This window comes from Ovis aries, chromosome 2 (genome assembly GCF_016772045.2).
Source record: "Ovis aries strain OAR_USU_Benz2616 breed Rambouillet chromosome 2, ARS-UI_Ramb_v3.0, whole genome shotgun sequence".
Classification (NCBI taxonomy): Eukaryota; Metazoa; Chordata; class Mammalia; order Artiodactyla; family Bovidae; genus Ovis; species Ovis aries.
Window position 1 is genome coordinate 198911385 of NC_056055.1, and position 20432 is coordinate 198931816.

Here is a 20432-nt window from a genome sequence, read left to right on the forward strand (position 1 = left end):
AAGCTCCTTACATCCTGGTCTGGGAAAATTTAGTAGAAGACCCTCCAGTTGGGCTGAAACTCTTTAGTCACAACCCCCCCCAGTGCTTCTGTTCCACAGGTCCTGGTCGTGGAGGCCCCCCAGGAAGAAGACTGTGAGGCACGGGAGAGCGGCAAAAAACCGATACTCCAGCAATCTTCTCTATACCCTAGTCTGATTGATTTAGACACTGAAATCTCGCCTCCCCCATATATCCCGCCACTCTTGCTCCCACAGGTACCTCAGGTGTCCTCCGGAGAACAAAGGGGGAACCCAGAACCCTCGGCTCTGCAGCAGGAGGCGGGGCCAGCCCAGGGAACTCACGGAAGGACCCGAGGGGGTGGAGACTCGTCCGACTATGGGAGCCTAGAGGCACCTTTGTCCACCGTTTGGGCGCTTCCTGTCCGTGTTGGGCTGGCAAATCCTGACCGGGAATGGACCTACCAATACTGGCCCTTCTCTACGAGCGACTTATATAACTGAAAAGCTCAAAACCCCTCTTTTTCTGAAAAACCCCAAGGCCTTATTGATCTTTTAGATTCTATCCTGTTTACTCATAACCCTACTTGGGATGATGGTCAGCAGCTGTTGCAGGTGCTTTTTACTATGGAGGAGCGGAAACGAATTTTGTCGGAGGCATGAAAACATGTCTTAGGAGTGGATGGAAGGCCCACAATGCAGCCCCACCTGGTCAAAGAAGTGTTCCCCTTATTGCGACCGAACTGGGATTTTGAGCGCGCTGAAGGTAGGGAGCATCTCCGAGTGTACCGCCGGACTCTGATGGATGGCCTCTGGGCAGCCACCAGGAGACCACCTAATTTGGCTAAAGTAAATCAAGTAAGGCAGGAGCCAAATGAGAGCCCGGCAGCCTTTTTAGAGAGGTTAATGGAGGCTTTCAGGCAGTATACGCCCGTGGACCCTCAGGCTGACGAGTCACGTGCAGCAGTTTTACTAGCCTTTGTTAATCAGGCAGCTCCGGATACCAGGAGGAAGTTGCAGAAGATAGAGAGGCTGGGAGAACAGACAATACAGGATCTGGTAAGGGCAGCTGAAAAGGTGTTCAATAACAGAGAGACCCCTGAGGAAAGGGAGGAACGAATTAGATGGGAGGAAAGGGAATATGCAGAAAAGATCAGACGGGAAGAAAGGGAATATAGAGCTGAGGAGAACCAGAGGAATCAAAAAGAACTGGCTCAAATCCTTTTTGCAGGGACGAGAATGGGGCCTGATTCCCGGAGAACTAGAGACACCCAGTCAGGAGGAGGGGAGAAACCAGCTAGACAGGCCCTAAAGAGAGACCAATGCACCTACTGCAAAGAGCAGGGACATTAGAAAAATGAGTGCCCCAAAAGAGACCTGAGGAGAAAGACTACCAGAAAGGAAAAATCTCCATCGGGGACTCGCGTCTTATATGCAGGAAAAGATAGCGACTAGGGGGGTCAGGGCAGTAACTATTAATGTGGAGGGGAAACCGGTCAGCTTCATGGTGGATACGGGAGCCCAGTACTCAGTTCTCAATCAAAAATTTGGGCCAATGTCCAAAAAAGACTAGCTTGGTCCAGAGAGCCACCGGGACAAAGAGATATTACTGGACTACTAAACGAAAAGTGGACTTGGGAGCCCAACGGGTGTCCCACTCATTTCTGGTGATCCCGGAATGTCTGGCCCCTTTATTAAGAAGAGACCTATTGGCCAAAGTCAGTGTGCAAATTCACTTTGACTCTGGGGGGATATCAGTCACAGACGGGCTTGGACAACCAATTCATGTTTTATCCCTGGCACTGAGAGATAAATACAGACTATATTCACCGAAGCCCCCTGCAGCTGTGGATCCTGCTATACAACAGTGGATTCAGAAATACCCTCTGGCCTGGGCAGAGATAGTGGGAGTAGGACTGGCTAAACAAAGACCTCCCATTGTTGTTGAATTAAAAGCAAATGCTACTCCTGTGAGGGTGAAACAGTATCCCATGAGCCAAGAGGCCCCGCAAGGAATTATGCCACACATACAGAGCCTCCTAAAGGCAGGAATTCTCAAAAAGTGCCGGTCCCCATGGAATACTCCCCTATTACCTGTGAAAAAGCCCGGGGGGAACAGACTTTAGACCAGGCCAGGATCTTCGTGAAGTCAACAAATGGGTGGTGACATTCATCCCTCTGTCCCTAACCCGTATACCCTCCTGAGCAGCTTGTCACCAGACTATGTTTGGTATACAATCTTGGACTTGAAAGATGTCTTTTTCAGTTTGCCTCTGGCTCCCCAGAGTCAGGAGATCTTCGCATTCAAGGAAACGCCAGATTAACTCTCCAACAAGTAACCGGCGGGGGGCCTTTGCATAGAAAATGTCCCCCAAACCTATCAACACCTCTGCAAGTCTATAAATTCTACAGTGACAAACAGGTACCTGGTGCCTCCCCAGGACAATTGGTGGGCCTGCTCCAAAGGCTTAGCCCCTTGTGTTCACAGGCGGGTGTTAAATAATTCCAAAGATTTCTGCGTATTGGTACTATTAGTCCCCCGACTGTTCTATCACTCCAATAATGAAATCCTCCCGAAACTAGAGGCTTCACACCGGTCTAAGAGAGAGCCAGTCTCAGCCTTAACCCTCACAGTCCTACTGGGGTTAGGGGCAGCCGGGGCAGGAACTGGGATATCCTCTTTAATAATGCAGAATCAATACTATTCTAGCCTAAGAGCAGCCATTGATCTTGATATCGAAAGATTAAAAAGCTCAATCAGCCACCTTGAAAAGTCCCTTACTTCACTATCAGAAGTGGTTTTGCAGAACAGGAGGGGCCTAGATTTGATCTTCCTGCAACAAGGCGGATTGTGTGCGGCCTTAAGAAAAAAATGTTGCTTCTATGCAGACCACACTGGGGTGGTAAAAGAGTCTATGGAAAAAGTGAGAGAAAGATTAGCACTGCGCAAGAGAGAGCAAGAAGCCCAACAGGGATGGTTCGAGTCCTGGTTCCATCAATCTCCTTGGCTAACAACACTAATTTCTACCTTGCTCGGACCGCTCATTATACTCCTACTCATTCTTACCTTCGGCCCATGTATTTTAAACAGATTAATAATCTCTGTAAGAGAACGTATCAGTACAGTTCAGGTAATGGTATTAAGACAACAATACCAGGCAGTGAATGGAGAGGAGGATTCCTCTCCATGATCAAAGGACAAGGAGGGAATGTTGAGGCCTGATAGAGGCCATGACTAAAATAGGCTGGAGCAAGCATCCCAGAAACAGCTGAGACACTGCCCAGGCGAGATCAAAATTACCTCCCACCGGTGACGGGAGGACTCAGCCTGTCAACATGCTCCCCGTAGCCTGGTCTGTGCCAATCGGGACAAGGATAGAAATCTCCTAAGAAAGCCCATGTGCGCTAAAATCTAGCCAATTAGAAGATGCAAAGAAACCCTTGTAACCAATCCAACCTTGCCAGTTCCCTGTCTTTGTCCTAAACCTATAAATACTACTGAAATCCAGGGCTTGGGGCTCTGGCTCTATTCCACTGTGTTGGATGTGGCCGGGGCCCTAGCTCGAGCTTGCAATAAATTCCCCTTTTGTGTTTGCATTGCCGTGGATGTCTTGTTCTCTCAGTTCTGGGGATTTGGACCTTGGGCATAACACCAGGAAACAAACTTGGAGCCTCTTCCAGCACAAGAGGGGTCCTAGAAGTATGTTCACTTGCTATTATGTTTCTGTCAGTTTCAAATATAAAATATTTTTATCTCAAAAGATTGCTGTCTTTTTATTCTAACTTTCCTTCCGTCATAATTTTCCTTGCGTCCAACAGCACTGAAGTGATTACAAGCATTTTGGGGATCTGGCTAAGGGGAAAGTGAAAGTGAAAGTCCTTTGGTCGTGTTCAACTCTTTGTGAACCCCACGGACTGGTCCATCAAATTCTCCAGGCCAGAATACTGGAGTGGGTAGCCTTTCCCTTCTCCAGGGGATCTTCCCAACCCAGGGATCAAACCCAGGTCTCCCACATTGCAGATGGATTCTTTACCAGCTGAGCCACAGGGAAGTCCAAGAATACTAGAGTGGGTAGCCTATCCCTTCCCCAGGAGATCTTCCCCAAACAGGAATCAAACCAGTGTTTCCTGCATTGCAGGTGGATTCTTTACCAACTGAGCTGTTAGGGGAGCCCCCTGGCTAAGGGGAAGTTGAGTTAATTAACTGGAATAAGTTTATATGGTTCATAGGTATTGCAACCCATTGTAACAGTAGCATCTATTCCGGCTGTTCCAAGGCCTACCATTACCTGGGTCACTTGATATTGTGACACAAAGGTGGATAGACAGAGAACAATCAGCAAATGGATGCTTTGGGACCCAGCACAGAAGTGTGCAGTTGATGGAGTAGATGATGTTTGAAATGTATGGATCCAGAACTAGAATTGGAAAATCCCACATATTATTCTGTATATGTTACACAGATTTGATAGAGATTTTCCCAAATTTGTTCACTGTCTTAAAAATGAATGTGGCTTTCCCAATAATAAGTTTTTGACTGGAAAGAAGCTCTTCTAAACTACCAATAATAAAAAATAAATTTCAATCAACTCTGCTAGTGAAAAGACTGAGCTATCTTTTAAGTCTATAGAACAAAATGTGACAAAATCATTTTCATATGAAGAAAAAGGAGTATACAGTCAAGATATGTAGGATAAAGTATTGTAAAGATATGCTAAGCAATTAATTTAAAACATCATGATATTTTTCTCAATTTGGTGATGTCTGTTGCCTGTAACTTTTTTCATCTGTAATTTGTTGTGATTTTTATTCTGAATAAATATTTTTTTGAAACTTTTTTCATACTGGTGGGTTTTGTTTTGTTTTTTTCTTTAAAAAGCCTTTGGAATGTGTAATCTTCAGACTTCACAAAACGTGCATCTATCCTCTAATGAACCTGGTACTCTGAATGTAGTCTAATCAATGTAGCATTCAGGGAGTGGGAGCTTCCAATAGAAGAAATGACAAATTACGCACAAAAATAGCTGAGACAGCTATTACTGTCCTATTTTATCTATCAACCATTATAGATGAATGAAGGACTAGTTACAACTAGGGGATTTAGGGCATGACTGAAAAATGTCCATTTGAATGAAAAAAAAAAGCTTTCTTAAATGTATTACAATTTTTCTTTTTAAAAAAATTTTTGTCTTTTTAAAGAAAGTATTAATATACCAAACCAAATTGACTCATCATAGTGGCTGTGATTTATTTACTATGCTATGATTCAGTGATACCCAAGCCCCACTTTGATTTCCCTAAGTCATACAGCAAATTCCCATTGGCCATCTATTTTACATATACTCCAGTACTTTGGCCACCTCACTCGAAGAGTTGACTCATTGGAAAAGACTCTGATGCTGGGAGGGATTGGGGGCAGGAGGAGAAGGGGACGAGAGGATGAGATGGCTAGATGGCATCACTGACTTGATGGATGTGAGTCCATGGAGCTGAATGGAGTTGGTGATGGACAGGGAGGCCTGGCATGCTGCGATTCATGGGGTCGCAAAGAGTCGGACATGACTGAGCAACTGAACTGAACTGAATGTAACTTCCATGTTACTCTCTCCATACATCCCACCCTCTCATTCTTCCCCCCTCCACCATGTCCATAAGTCTGTTCTCTGTCTGTGTCTCCATTGCTGCCCTGCAAATAATTTCATCAGAAGCAAATTTCTAGATTCCATATATATGAGTTAGTATATGATATTTATTTTTCTCTTTCTGATTTATTTCACTCTGTATAATAGGCTCTGGGTTCATCCACCTCATTAGAACTGACTCAAATGTGTTCTTTTTTATGGCTGAGTTAATAGAGCTTTGTCTAAAATGGCCTGTGGGAGGGAAGAGGTTCAGTGAATAGTATAGTTGCATACATTTCATTGTATGTATTTTGGTTGCTTGGAATCCTTTATTATTTTCTTCCAATTTCTCACTCACTAGTAATGGTAAGAAGCCCTGGATTCTCCTTTTTACATATTCTCTAAGTAAATATTTAATAACTATTTACTATGAGCCATGCATTCTTCTAGACTTCCCTGGTAGCTCAAACAGTAAAGTGTTTGTCTACAATGTGGGAGACCTGGGTTCAAGCCCTGGGTTGGGAAGATCCCCTGGAGAAGGAAATAGCGATCCACTCCAGTACTGTTGCCTGGAAAATCCCATGGACAGAGGAGCCTGGTAGGCTACAGTCTATGGAGTCGCAAAGAGTCGGACACGACTGAGTGACTTCACTTAGGCATTCTTCCAAGTGTTAAAGATACAGAAGTGAAGGGAACAGACAAAATCCCTGCTCTTATGAAGCTCATATTGTGGTGGAATAGGGAAGGAGAGGCCAAATAATAAGATGTGGCAGAAAGTCTTAGTGCTTGCAATATTAATATGTTCCTAAACGTTTTCCAGTCTTTGCATTTAGGAGAGCTATGTGACTACTGGCAAATAGAATTTAAACAGTAATACTGAGAATCACTTCTAACAATGGAGTTAAAAGTCCAGTGTGACCTCTCTCCTTCTCTTCATCTTCACTGGATGATACCACCGTCACTAGAGGCCATGTGTTGTTATGGTGTCATCCCAAGATAGAAGAAGCCTGAATCCCTGAACTATCACTTGGAGGAAAGTTAGTTAACTGATAGAAGACTATGATGAGAGTAAGAAATATAGCATTAAGCTACTTATTTATTATAGCATACAGTATTAATGATCCTGACTACAGTGGAAATGAATACCTTGAAATAGGGTATTACTATAATTAAAACCTAAAACATGTGGCATTTACTTTGGTGTTCAGTAGCAAATGCAGGAGACCTGGGATTGATCCCTGAGTTGGGAAGATCCCCTAGAGAGGAAAATGGCTGCACATTCCAGTATTCTTACCTGGAGAATTGTATGGACAGAGGAGTCTGGCAGGCTACAGTCCATGGAGAGGGGTGGGGGTCACAAAGAGTCAGACATGACTGAGCGATTTTAAATTTCAACTGCAAGTAGCAAAGAACTAATATTGGAAACTAGAAAGATGGTGATGAAAGTATTCTGTGGCAAAACAATTAGTAAAATGTTATTCTTATCGCATAACTTATCTTATGCCATTGAGTCACAGCAGTAAGATACGTGATTGAAAAAAATCAATTAGTAAGTGATAGAAACTACTGGTTGCATGTGGCAAAGTATCACAAAAAAGATATGAGTTCAGGAAAGAAGTCACCAGTTTTCAAAAATAAATGAAAGATTACAGAAAGTCTAGAAATCTCAGTCTTTGCAGACTCGGAAAAGCTGACGGCTTTTACATTCCAAATAGTAAATGGTAGAATTTTAAAAAGCTTTGATAGACGTCCCAGTAAAATTCAGCCAGAGAAAAGATAAAATTTGAAGGTGTGGTTTCAAATAGTGTTATGGTTTTCATTAAGTTGAAATAGTTTTAAATCTTTTATTTAGAAAAACAATGGGTATAGATACTGGCACAGAGAAACGACTGGAAACATAAGAATCAGAAACCTATTTATTTTAGAAGAAATTATATTACCAGAGAAACTATCATGCCAGTGTGTGTGTGCTGTGCTAAGTTACTTCAGTTGTGTCAAACTCTTTTCGACCCTACGGACCATAGCCCGCCAGGCTCCTCTGTCCATGGGATTCTCTAGGCAAGAATACTACAGTGGGTTGCCATGCCCTCCTCCAGGGGATCTTCCCAACCCAGGGGTCAAACCCACTCACTTACTTGTTTTCTGCACTGGTAGGTTGGCTCTTTGCCACTGTTGCCACCTGGGAAGCCCAGACTAAAAGGTTATCAGTTTAAGATTTAGAACAATTATCCATATGAGAAAGCAGGTTTGGAATTCTATACACCCCCTACCAAGGAGATCCCTCATTTTATATAAGGCCAGGAAGAATTGATGCTTTTGAACTGTGATGTTGGAGAAGACTCTTGAGAGTCCCTTGGACTGCAAGGAGATCCAACCAGTCCATCCTAAAGGAAATCAGTCTTGAATATTCATTGGAAGGACTGATGCTGAAGCTGAAACTCCAATACTTTGGCCACCTGATGCAAAGAACTGACTCATTTGAAAAGACCTTGAAGCTGGGAATGATTGAAGGTGGGAGGAGAAGGGATGACAGAGGATGAGATGGTTGGATGGCATTACTGACTCTATGGACATGAGTTTGAGCAAGCTCCGGGAGTTGGGGATGCACAGGGAGGCCTGGCATGTTGCAGTCCATGGGGTGGGTCGCAAAGAGTTGGACATGACTGAACTGAACTGAACTGAGGAAGAGTAATGGGAAAGAAAGAATCTCACAGAGGAGAAAAAGGAATGGCTGGAGGTAGAGGGAACAATATACAATTGTTGTACATTGTACATGTTCAGAATCAGAATTTAATCATGAAGCTTCTCAGACTGCTAGGGCTGGTGGGGATATAACGCAGTGCCTATCCATAGAATTTTTGAATTTACTCTGGATAAGAGACAGCTATATGTCTTCCATTCTTTTCTTTTCCAAATGTATCTATTGTTGAGTGTTTTTTATCTATCAGATTTCAGAGGAGGCAGATCTCTTGTCCTTTAGACCATGGGTTTCTAGCTACCCTAAGTTTTTAGTGATGGAGAGAACCCACATCACCTAGAATTCTAGGGGGAAAAATGACTATATTTTCTTAACTAGTGAGAAAATGAATGTTTTTTTAAAATACAGGAATGTATTAGTTTTTTTATTGTTGCATAACAAATTACCACAAATTTATTGGCTTAACACAGCATACATTTTTTAATTTCACAGTTTCTGTGGGTTGATAATCTGGGCACAGCTGAGTAGGAATTTCTGCTCCTGTCTCATGAGGTGCCTGCTGGGTTATATTCTCATCTGAAAGCTTGACTGCAGAAAAATCTACTTACTCAGTGTATTATCAGAATTCATTTCCTTATGGCTCTAGAACTAATGGCATCTTGCTTCTTCAAAGCTAGCAGGAGAATCTATCTTTCCAATCTTCTAAGACAGAGTCCTATATAATATACCTTAATTGATGGAGTAACATTCTATCATTTTTGCCATATTCTGTTGGTTAAAAGCAAGTCACAGATCTTTTAGGAAAAGTATTTTATAAGGAGACTTAGCTCATTATCTGCCGCAGGGAAAAGGGAAACAAATAGATATTTGGTGATGAGAAGGAAAATACATTGGTTTTACCAATCACTATTTGTTCCTATATTTTCCAGGCCATGTTATGATTAAGTGGAACATGTGACTAGTTCTATCCAATGAAATATGAGCAGAACTAACAGTGTTCATTTATAGACTGAGATGATTAGTTGTACAATGTGCCTTCCTTGTCTCCTCTTCCCCTTTCCCTAGAGCACAAAGGCCACATGTTGAAAGACGACAGCATTACAACAAAGAAGTCTGGTTCTCTGAGCAATGTTTGACACAAGCCACCCAGGAGAATAGCACTTATACCCAGACCGAGACAGAGGTAAGAAATAAACACTTGTCATGCTACAAACAACTCATTTGGGAGTTATTTGTACAGAAGGTTTGACAGGTGTGGAATATTATGTAGTGGAAGAAGATAGTCTCCCTGAGAAAATGAATCAAATGAAGACCTGAAAGAAGTAAAGGATCAGTCACCCAGGCATTTGGGGGACAAACATTCCAGGAAGAAGGGATAACTATACTTATTATTCCTGGATAAATTGTATCTTACTGTATCAGAGGTTAAGTCAATAATTACCTTGTTGTTAAGATATTTTACAGTAGTGTTTCTCCATCACAAATTTATCTTAATTTATTATTTTTATGAGCTTCATTCATTAATTCAAAAACAGTTCAGTGTTTTAGGGACTAATATGAAATGTGAAAGTAAAATGTGAACAAATTTGTGATTTTATTGCAAAGATATTACTATCATTAATAATTTTATATTTCTATTTTTTGCCCTTGATGTCATTGTTTCTGCCTAGTAACAAAAATCTTGTATTGCATTTAAGAAAGAAAGCCTACCTGGTAAATTACTTTGATAAATTTAAAGAGTCTCTTTAGATTAATTCTGCCCTTTTGATTTAACAGGCTGTTTCCCACCCCCACCCCCAAGACGGTGCCAGGAAGAGAGGTGGCAGTGAGGGATTATGTGGTGATGTGACGGCAGCTGGAGAGCTGGATCCAGAAGCCCATGTGGCATCTTCTGGGTCTAGGGTGGCCTCTCACAGGGATCAGCCAACCTGACTGCTTGGGCTGTGGAAAGTCAGCTGGTCCCACCTCTGGGGATTGAGCTGGTGGAGCTGCTGAAGCCCGTGGCTACTGTGACTCACCATCTGATCTCTCAGCTTCCTCTGGGCCCAGCACTGCTCTCTGGCTGATTGAGCCTCCTCCCAGCTGCTGCGGCTGCTATAAACACCTCTAAATGTCTGATACATGTGCTGCCTACTCCATGGCCTAGGCCATGCCTTCCTTGAGCTCTGCCATGGCATCATCTCGTCTTTCATCACCCCTGGCCCAAGATAGTCTCTTCATTCTCAGAGCAGCTGTTGTCTATATTCATCTCATCAATATGTGGCTAGTTCTGAGGTCTATCCACAATAGGGAAACTGAGGTAGGTTCATTAAACTCAAGGTTTCACTCTCACTACACTGTACCTCTGAATTTACTTTGATGCAGCTGCCCTCATGTTGTTGTTAGGGCAACTTGTGAGCTTACTAGAACTTACTAAACCTTAGACAAAAAAAATAGAAGATTCTGGAAGATAGTAGAATAGGAAGGACCAGGAATCTGTCTTCCCACTGTAGACAATGATTGTACTATCAGAATCTGTATGATGTATTAATAGCTATTTTAGAACACTGGAGTCTCCTGAAGACTTACAAGCTCCAGGGGAAGATTTGGATGGTAAATTGTGGTTAATTTTGGCCCATTTACGCTCTTAACACAATAGCACCTATCCAACTCCCACACCCAGCCATGTGCCTGGCAGCTATAAATGTGTTCTTGGAACAGCTTGCACACAGCTTATGGGAGACCGTGTGGTCAAAAAGAACACTGTCCTCCAAATATCAGGTATCCGTGTAGCTGACTGCTACTTCTGGTCACAGAGGTGCAGACAACGAGGTTGGTAGCCACTGTTGCTGCACTGTTACTGCTGCTGCTGCTTGGTTGCTTCTGTCGTGTCCAACTCTGTGCGACCCTGTCTGTGGACTATAGCCCTCCAGGCTCCTCTATCCACAGGGATTCTCCAGGCAAGAGTACGGCAGTGGGTGGCCATGCCCTCCTCCAGCGATCTTCTCAACCCAGGGATTGAACCTGAGTCTCCTGCCTTGCAGGCAGATTCTTTACCAGGGAAGCCCTGTTGCTGCGCTACCCTCTTCTTGATGCAAGTCCCTCGCCCTACAGCTGAAGTGATTTCCATGGGGTTGAAAGAGCTGATGTCCTTTCCCCCTTTCTTTTTCTTTTCTTTTTGTTTTCCTTTTTAGGAGGCAAACATTAACGACTGGGACACTCAAAAACTACTGCTTTATGAAGTAAATTAGAAGTTGACTGTGCATTCCCAGGGAAAGGCTCAGAAAGAGCTGAGAAGACCTTAAGTTTACACCTCAGGCTGATCCTTGGCAGAAAGACAGCCTACAACAAAAGAATTAAAAGTGCGGTCTCAAAGAAATATTTGTATTCCCGTGTTCGTAACATAATTAATCATAATAGCTAAAATGTGGAAGCAACTCTTTTGACACTGACAGGTGAATGGACAAGCAAAATGTACTATATGCATAGGATAAAATATTATTCAGCCTTAAAAGGGAAGGAAATTCTACAATATGCTGCAACATGGATAAACCTAGAGGACATTATGCTAAGTGAAATAAACTAGTCACAAAATGACAAATATTATAAAGTGAAGTCGCTCAGTCGTGTCCGACTGTTTGCAACCCCATGGGCTGTAGCCTACCAGGCTCCTCTGTCCATGGGATTTTCCAGGCAATAGCCCTAGAATGGATTGCCATTTCCTTCTCCAGGGGATCTTCCCAACCAGGGATTGAACCCTGGTCTCCCGCATTGTAGACAGACGCTTTACCGTCTGAGCAGGATAAAATATTATTCAGCCTTAAAAGGGAAGGAAATTCTACAATATGCTGCAACATGGATAAACCTAGAGGACATTATGCTAAGTGAAATAAGTTAGTCACAAAATGACAAATATTATGATTATATGATATTGTTATTATGATTATATGATTTCACTTACTTGAGGTACGTAAAATAGTCAAAATCATGAAGAGAGAAATGAGAACAGAGGTTGCCAAGGGTTAAAGGGAGAGGAGAATGAGGAGTTATTGTTAATGGGTATAGAATTTCAGATTTCAGGATGAAAAGAATTATAAGGACGGGTGATGGAGATGGTTGTAATACAAAAATGTGGATGTATTTAATACATAAAATGATTAAGATGGTAAATTTTATGCTATGTCATTAAAATAAAAATAAACACATAAATAGAATAACAAAGCAAATGTCCCTGTCCTAACATGTCCACCCCATTGGGGTCATGGAAAAACAGACTGGTTCCAAATCGGGAAAGGAGTACATCAAGGCTGTATATTGTCACCCTGCTTATTTAATTTAAATGCAGAGTACATTATAAGAAATGCTGGGCTGGATGAAACACAAGCTGGAATCAAGATTATAGGGAGAAATATCAATAATCTCAGATACGCAGATGATACCAGCCTTATGACGGAAAGCAAAGAAGAACTTAAGAGCCTCTTGATGAAAATGAAAGAGGAGAGTGAAAAAGCTGGCTCAAAACTCAACATTCAGAAAATGAAGATCATGGCACCGGCCCCATCACGTCATGACAAATAGATGGGGGAGCAATGGAAACAGTGACATGCTTTATTTTCAGGGTCTCCAAAATCACTGCAGATGGTGACTGCAGCCATGAAATTAAAAGACACTTGCTCCTTGGAAGAAAATCTATGACCAACCTAGAGAGCATATAAAACAGCAGAGACATTACTTTGCCAACAAAGGTCCATCTAGTCAAAGCTATAGTTTTTCTAGTAGTCATGTATGGATGTGAGAGTTGGACTATAAAGAAAGCTGAGCACTGAAGAACTGATGCTTTTGAACTGTGGTGTTGGAGAAGACTCTTGAGAGTCCCTTGGACTGCAAGGAGATCCAACCAGTCGATCCTAAAGAAAATCAGTCCTGAATATTCATTGGAAGGACTGATGCTGAAGCTGAAACTCCAATACTTTGGCCACCTGATGCAAAGAACTAACTCATTTGAAAAGACCCTGATGCTGGGAAAGATTGAAGGTGGGAGGAGAAGGGGATGACAGAGGATGAGATGGTTGGATGGCATCACCAACTCAATGGACATGAATTTGAGTAAACTGGGGGTGTTGGTGATGGACAGGGAGGCCTGGCGTGCTATAGTCCATGGGGTCGCAAAGAGTTGGACATGACTGAGTGACTGAACTAAATTGAACCAAACTGGGGCCACAGCCCAGAGAGGGCATGTATTTTGAGACATACATCTGTCACACTATGGGTTGCTCCTGTCTGTCTGCCTTCTTTTCCTCTGGCCTGCTGGCACTGGAAGAGATGTTTTCCTTTCAACTTCTACTTCCTTATTTCTTACTTTCTTATTGCTTTCATCTTTTTAGCATCTTCCTTAAGACTGCTGCTGCTGCTGCTAAGTCACTTCAGTTGTGTCTGACTCTGTGCAACCCCATAGATGGCAGCTCACTAGCCTCTCTGTCCCTGGGATTCTCCAGGCAAGAATACTGGAGTGAGTTGCCATTTCTTTCTCCCTGCTTAAGACTACCACTCCTTATAGGATTTTTAATAATATTCATATAGGAAGAGGTCCAGTTAGCATGTTAAATGAATATATATCTTCACAAACTCTTGAGATGAGAAGCTAAAATGAACTTAATGATATAGAAAGATATCTATCTCCCAGAAGGATAATATTTTTGTTATGTAAAAAATATGATGAATGCTTTAAAAACCCAAAATATTTTTCTTGTTGGCACATTTTTCATGTTGATGAATGAATATGTCGGATAAACCCAGCATTTCCACTTGGCTCAAGATTTCAACCCCAAACAAGACTCTATTGGGATTGAAGGCTATGAGTGATGCTGTAGCTTTTGGCCAAAGAAAGTACATCATTCCCAGAAGCTGTATCATTATTGAAACTTTGCCAAGGAGTTTATGTTGTGATTTAGTTCAAGGTGACTCAGATGAAGCAGGTGATGCAGCAATTAATCTAAGAAGACTTAAAGTGAAATAGAAGCCTGGAAAATACATTGTGAAATTAAAATCAAGGATGGGGTCCTATAAAATAATATAATTTTTATTTAAAGTTTGATTATCGTGTCTTTTTTAGTGCTGTTCTTGTCCCATGTCCTGAAGTCAATGATATACGACATGCAGCTTATTCTTTTATACTGGTTTTCTTTGTATGCCAAGCAACTTCCTCTGGAGACCTATGCTCCTCCCTTCTCTGCCCTGCTTTGCTTCCTGGAAGACTGACCCATGTGGACTGCCCAAGAGGTTCCCTTGCTCCCTGGCACTGGAAGAGATGGGAGAGTAGGACCGCAGAGGAGTTGGAGTATTTTCTCCTCAACTCCCTCATGGACTTGGTGATGCAATTCCAAGGTCCCCCAATAGTCAGTCATGTTCTGCTACTCCAGCCCTCACTGAACTACAAGACATCATTGCCCTTTCTGCTGATGGACAAAGAGCAGCTTCCCACTGGTCTCTGGCTATCTCAATATTCCTGTTAGTTTTCTTAACTCTACCCAAACCTCTGTGAATAGATTTTTCATAACATTCTGTACTACAGTCCAACTCAACCTATGTTCTTCCTGCTGGTCTCTCAACTGGCATTCTTTTCCAGGATATCAGTAACCTCAGATATGCAGATGACACCACCCTTATGGCAGAAAGTGAAGAGGAACTCAAAAGCCTCTTGATGAAAGTGAAAGAGGAGAGTGAAAAAGTTGGCTTAAAGCTCAACCTTCAGAAAACGAAGATCATGGCATCCGGTCCCATCACTTCATGGGAAATAGATGGGGAAACAGTGGAAACAGTGTCAGACTTTATTTTTTTAGGATCCAAAATCACTGCAGATGGTGACTGCAGCCATGAAATTAAACAACGCTTACTCCTTGGAAGAAAAGTTATGACCAACCTGGGTCATAAGCAATGACAGAGACATTACTTTGCTGACTAAGGTCCATCTAGTCAAGGCTATGGTTTTCCCAGTAGTCATGTATGGATGTGAGAGTTGGACTGTGAAGAAGGCTGAGTGCTGAAGAATTGATGGTTTTGAACTGTGGTGTTGGAGAAGACTCTTGAGAGTTCCTTGGACTGCAAGGAGATCCAACCAGTCCATTCTGAAGGAGATCAGCCCTGGGATTTCTTTGGAGGGAATGATGCTAAAGCTGAAACTCCAGTACTTTGGCCACCTCATGCGAAGAGTTGACTCACTGGAAAAGACTCTGATGCTGGGAGAGATTGGGGGCAGGAGGAGAAGGGGACGACAGAGGATGAGATGTCTGGATGGCATCACTGACTCGATGGACATGAGTCTGAGTGAACTCTGGGAGTTGGTGATGGACAGGGAGGCCTGGCGTGCTGCGATTCATGGGATCGCAAAGAGTCGGACACGACTGAGCAACTGAACTGAGAAGGACAATTTGCCTGGAAAATCCCATGGGCAGAGGAGCCTGATAGGCTGCAGTCCATGGGGTCGTGAAGAGTTGGACACAACTGAGCAACTTCACTTTCACTTTTTACTTTCCTGCATTGGAGAAGGAAATGGCAACCCACTCCAGTGTTCTTGCTTGGATAATCCCAGGGACAGGGGAACCTGATGGGCTGCCGTCTATGGGGTCGCACAGAGTCAAACACAACTGAAGCGACTTAGCAGCATCAGCAGTAGCAGAATAAGGACATTTAAAGGAAACAGTCTTTACAGTTCAGCTCAATAGGGTTCAGGTCAACAGAGCTCAGATCAACTGCCATCAGGTAATTTTAGATCTAGACTCATTGAGAATTTATATCTCAGTTTTGACTGTTAAAAACCCATTTTATCAACTCACCTGGGGATGACAGAATCATAGGGAATATGTTCATGCCAGATAAACTCACAGGACACCGAGTTTTATTTATAGACTTACATTTATTAACTTGCAGATGGGAATCTTTGGCACCAGAACTGTTAGACTATCAGCCCAGGGTTCTCCTTTCAGATGGATAGAGTCATGCAGAGTCTCAAATTACAAATTGGAGGTTTGCATCATGGTATGTACAGAGTTAGAATTAAAGACATTGGGTGCTTTTAAGGGCTTTTTCCATGAATTTGTATCAACACAATGAATTGTTCTTATATATTTCAGGTATTTGCCTAACACAAATGCAACAAAAACCAAACAGTAGTCACATGGAATACTATAAAGTAATGAGAATAAACAATTGCAACCAAACAACATGAGTGACTCTCACAAACAGAAAGTTGACTAAAAGTAGGCAGACACAGAAGAGCATGGATTATATAATGCATTAATTGGTGCCATTTAGAAGTTAGTGGTTAACTTGGAGTGGGGTGGGAGTTATGACTGGAAGAGAGCCATGAGGTGGGATTCTGGGAAGTTGGGGAGGTTCTCCTTTTTAATCTGGGTGCTGGTTACACAAGGGAATCAATTTGTGAACATTTATCATCAAGCTATACATTTATAATAGGAGTGCACTTTTTTATATTTGTATTATGCTACAATAAAGCTTTTCAAAATTATCAGTACCACTCCTAGGAACAGAGGTTGCCCTCTATTGGACGATACTATAGATCTGCTGACCAACAGGCATCAGTCTTGTGTCTCTGATGGAGTAGTCATTGTCAGTACTAAAGCTTCTGTCATGACATTATCTCAAACAATATAGTCCAACATCACAAATATTTTACATCAGCATCTAATACTTTTTGGATGTCTTCCAGATGGAACATAATGATAGCATTCTGGTTCCATTCACAAAAAAATTCTTGGAAATAATTTCTTAGATTAGGCTATTTCTGGAGAGAGTTCCATTGATCTCTTTTAAAACTTTTATCTCAATTTTTATGTGCCTTCCTGATGCATCAGAGCAGTGATGTGTAATACGATATGTGCCTTGGGATCTCATCCGACACCTACTGAGTCAAAGCCTCTATAGTTTCCCACTTTCTTGTCATATGTATTTTGAAAATGTGTCCTGGATGAATCAGATGCACTTCTCTATTTATAAACCACTTTCTTATTTGAACAGATATTTGGTTCATCACTGTTCATAGCTTCATTATCTGCAATAGCCAAAAGGCAAAAACAACAAATGTCTGTCAACAGATGATTGGATGAACAAAACTGGTATAAACATGCCATGGAATATTATTCAGACTTTAAAAAGAATGAAATTCTGACACATTCTACAATATGGATGAACCTTGATGACATTACTGCCGGGGTCCAGCCCCGGTGGATCCAGGGTAATTCGAAGGGGAGACAGAGTCAGGATCCTAGGAAAAAGCTATTTAATTAGAAATATAAAGAGAGATTAGAAAAGAATAGTGTAGTAGGAAAATTAGTGGAGAAAAAGAGGCTGAATAACTTGGTTTACATGGAATACCAATAAAACCTCAAGACAAGAGGTTTGCACCACCTACGCAGGCCACTGGTGCCCGCTTGAATAGCAGAAGGTGCCCCGCCTTGGGCTCCCTCTCTCATGGGTCTTAGCAGCCAGGGCAAAATTAGCAGCCTTGGTGAGCATCCACACTCCAGATGGGAATTCAGCCAGAAGGGGAAAGAAAGAACAACACGGGAGAACCAGTCTTTCCAGAAACTGATCCATTTTCTTTATTTTCAGGTTTGCTTATATACTTTTTGTAACACATAGAGATAGAATACAGAGTCATGCGGGGTCAGGAGACCTGACCCTTGTCAAAATCAGGTGCTTCATATAAATGTATACAAAGGTCTTAGGGGCTTTACATCATCTTATGGCCATGAGGCCTGCTGACATTTTATGGCCCTTTCTGATAACGGTCAGTCAGCCAGAAAACTTATTTTTTCCAGGGGTGATTTTTTCTTAAACCAGGTGCAACCCTCTGAAGGTACCAGATAAAGTTGCATTCCTATAGGGTGAGGGTGCAGGGGGTTATAATCAAGAAAGGAATTTACTTAGCTTAAGGTTTAACATGATTAATATCAAAGGTTAATACTTATTTCTCAAAAAAAAACTTATTTCTCTTATATGCTAGTTATATTCATTAATGTGTATAAGGGCAAGGAATATGGAGACTTAGCAGCAAATATGGGCCCAACAAATGAAAACCCTTCACCAGTATAATTTCTAACCAACCCACTATACTAGTAATTTCTAACTTCTCAAAAGAATCTGTATTTAGAAAGTTTAAAGAATCTCATGCCTCTCACGGTTGAGAGGCTGTAAACAATCACATGTGGCCGGACAAACCTGCTCAGGCAGGCTAGAGAACCTTCAGAGGAGTTTGTAAGTTGAAACACTCTTGTCACGCCCAGGAATTTTTATTGACTGGAGCTGCAAGTTAACTCCTTCTCCAAGAGATGTGCTGGGGGACAGCCCCCTGTAAAGTCAGAGATGTAGGTGAAAGCATAGAACAGTAAAGTAGGCAGACTCTGGTTTGGGGGGTAGATGCTCAAGAACAGGGGGTCTCCTGAGGCTCGATCCTGCCTTTGTGTATGCCGAGCCTCCTTCCTCATGACCTTTGCCACGGGCGGAGTTCCTCACGCTGGCTCCCAGTACATTACCCTAGGTCAGGTACCAAAAGACAAATCGTGTATGATTCCACCTACATGAGGAACTTAGAGAAGTCAAATTCATAGAGACACAAAGTAGAATGACGATTTCCAGAAACTAGAGATACAGGGAACAGACAGCTAGCATTTAATAGTACAAAGTTTCAGTCGGGGAAGATGAAGAAGTTCTAGTGATGAATGGTTACGGTGGTTGCATAACATTGTGAATGCATTTAATGCCACTAAAGTTAGTGAAAAGTGAAAGCGTTAGTCATTCAGTCATCTCTGACTCTTTGTGACCCCATGGACTGTAACCCTCCAGGCTCCTCTGTCCATGGAACTATACACTAAAAATGGTTAATACAGTCAATTTTATGTTACATATATTTTACCACACAAATAAAACTAGTCTCCTGGAATCTTATTTAGTTTATTTTATGCCAAAATAAGCTAAGGTTTCACATTATTTGAGGAAGATAATAAAACAAAATTCAAGAGCCACCTTAAATGGCACCAGTAGCCCCCTACTTGAAGACCAGAGTTCCCCACAGCCTTGAATGTAGACAGATATTTGTACAGTGCCATTTTGGTTCTTGTTTATTTGATCTGGATGATGACTAGTGGGAGCAAGCATTATGTACTCAGCCTACAGACTACATATGGTTCCTCTGGCCTGTTGATTAAAAACAGCCTCTTATCTCATTGAACTCCTTAGGAAGCTAAGCCCTACGTGGCAACAGTTGCCATGCCAGAGGGACTTTGTTTAAACATTGTTCAGAAATGTCACTGATGAGCATTAAAGAAATCTTGCAATAAGGAATTTTATTCCATTTGTCTTGATTCTTCTAAAGAAAATATCACTTTTCTTTGAGTACTATCATATAATTGTTTCTAATAACAATAGTAGTTTGTTATTTTAAGCATCTGATTGCTTTGGTTTAGTTTGTCTATAATAAGATTTATTTCACCCACCTAGCTGTCAAAAGAAACCTTAAAATCCTTCATGGATTTCATAAGAAGCTCCTTTTGTGGACAAATTCTGATTCATTACAATCTCAATGAAGATATTCACTATATGAAATATCTCCAAATGTTTAGTATGTATCAACAACACTGGAAAATTACACCCTGATTAAAATTGTCCAAATACCCCTTTTGTAACCATTGTTTGCATAACAACCAGACTTCCAACACTCTAATCTACTTTTGGAAATCCAGTTGCAAATATGCTCTTTTTCCTTTAGTTAACTAAAGCTGTTGCAAATATAGGTGCTCTTAACCCTCTCTCTCACCACCAAAAAAAAAAAAAAACCCTTTTATGAGCTAAAGATCTGACGAAATGACAACATAGAACTTCTTTTCAGCCAGTTATGATTCCAAATTAAAGTGCGTCGACTAAGGCACTCTTTTTAGATGAACCATAGTTCTATGATTAGAAGAATGCAATAGTTAATTGTCTTGTAAACTGGCTGTACTCAAGCAGCAATGGATTCCAGGAATGCCCAACACTGCACACATTTATTATCTCCCATTCCAGCTGAAACATGGAGCATATGTCCTTGGTAACAGAACATGGACTTCATCTAGAGTATTGTATTC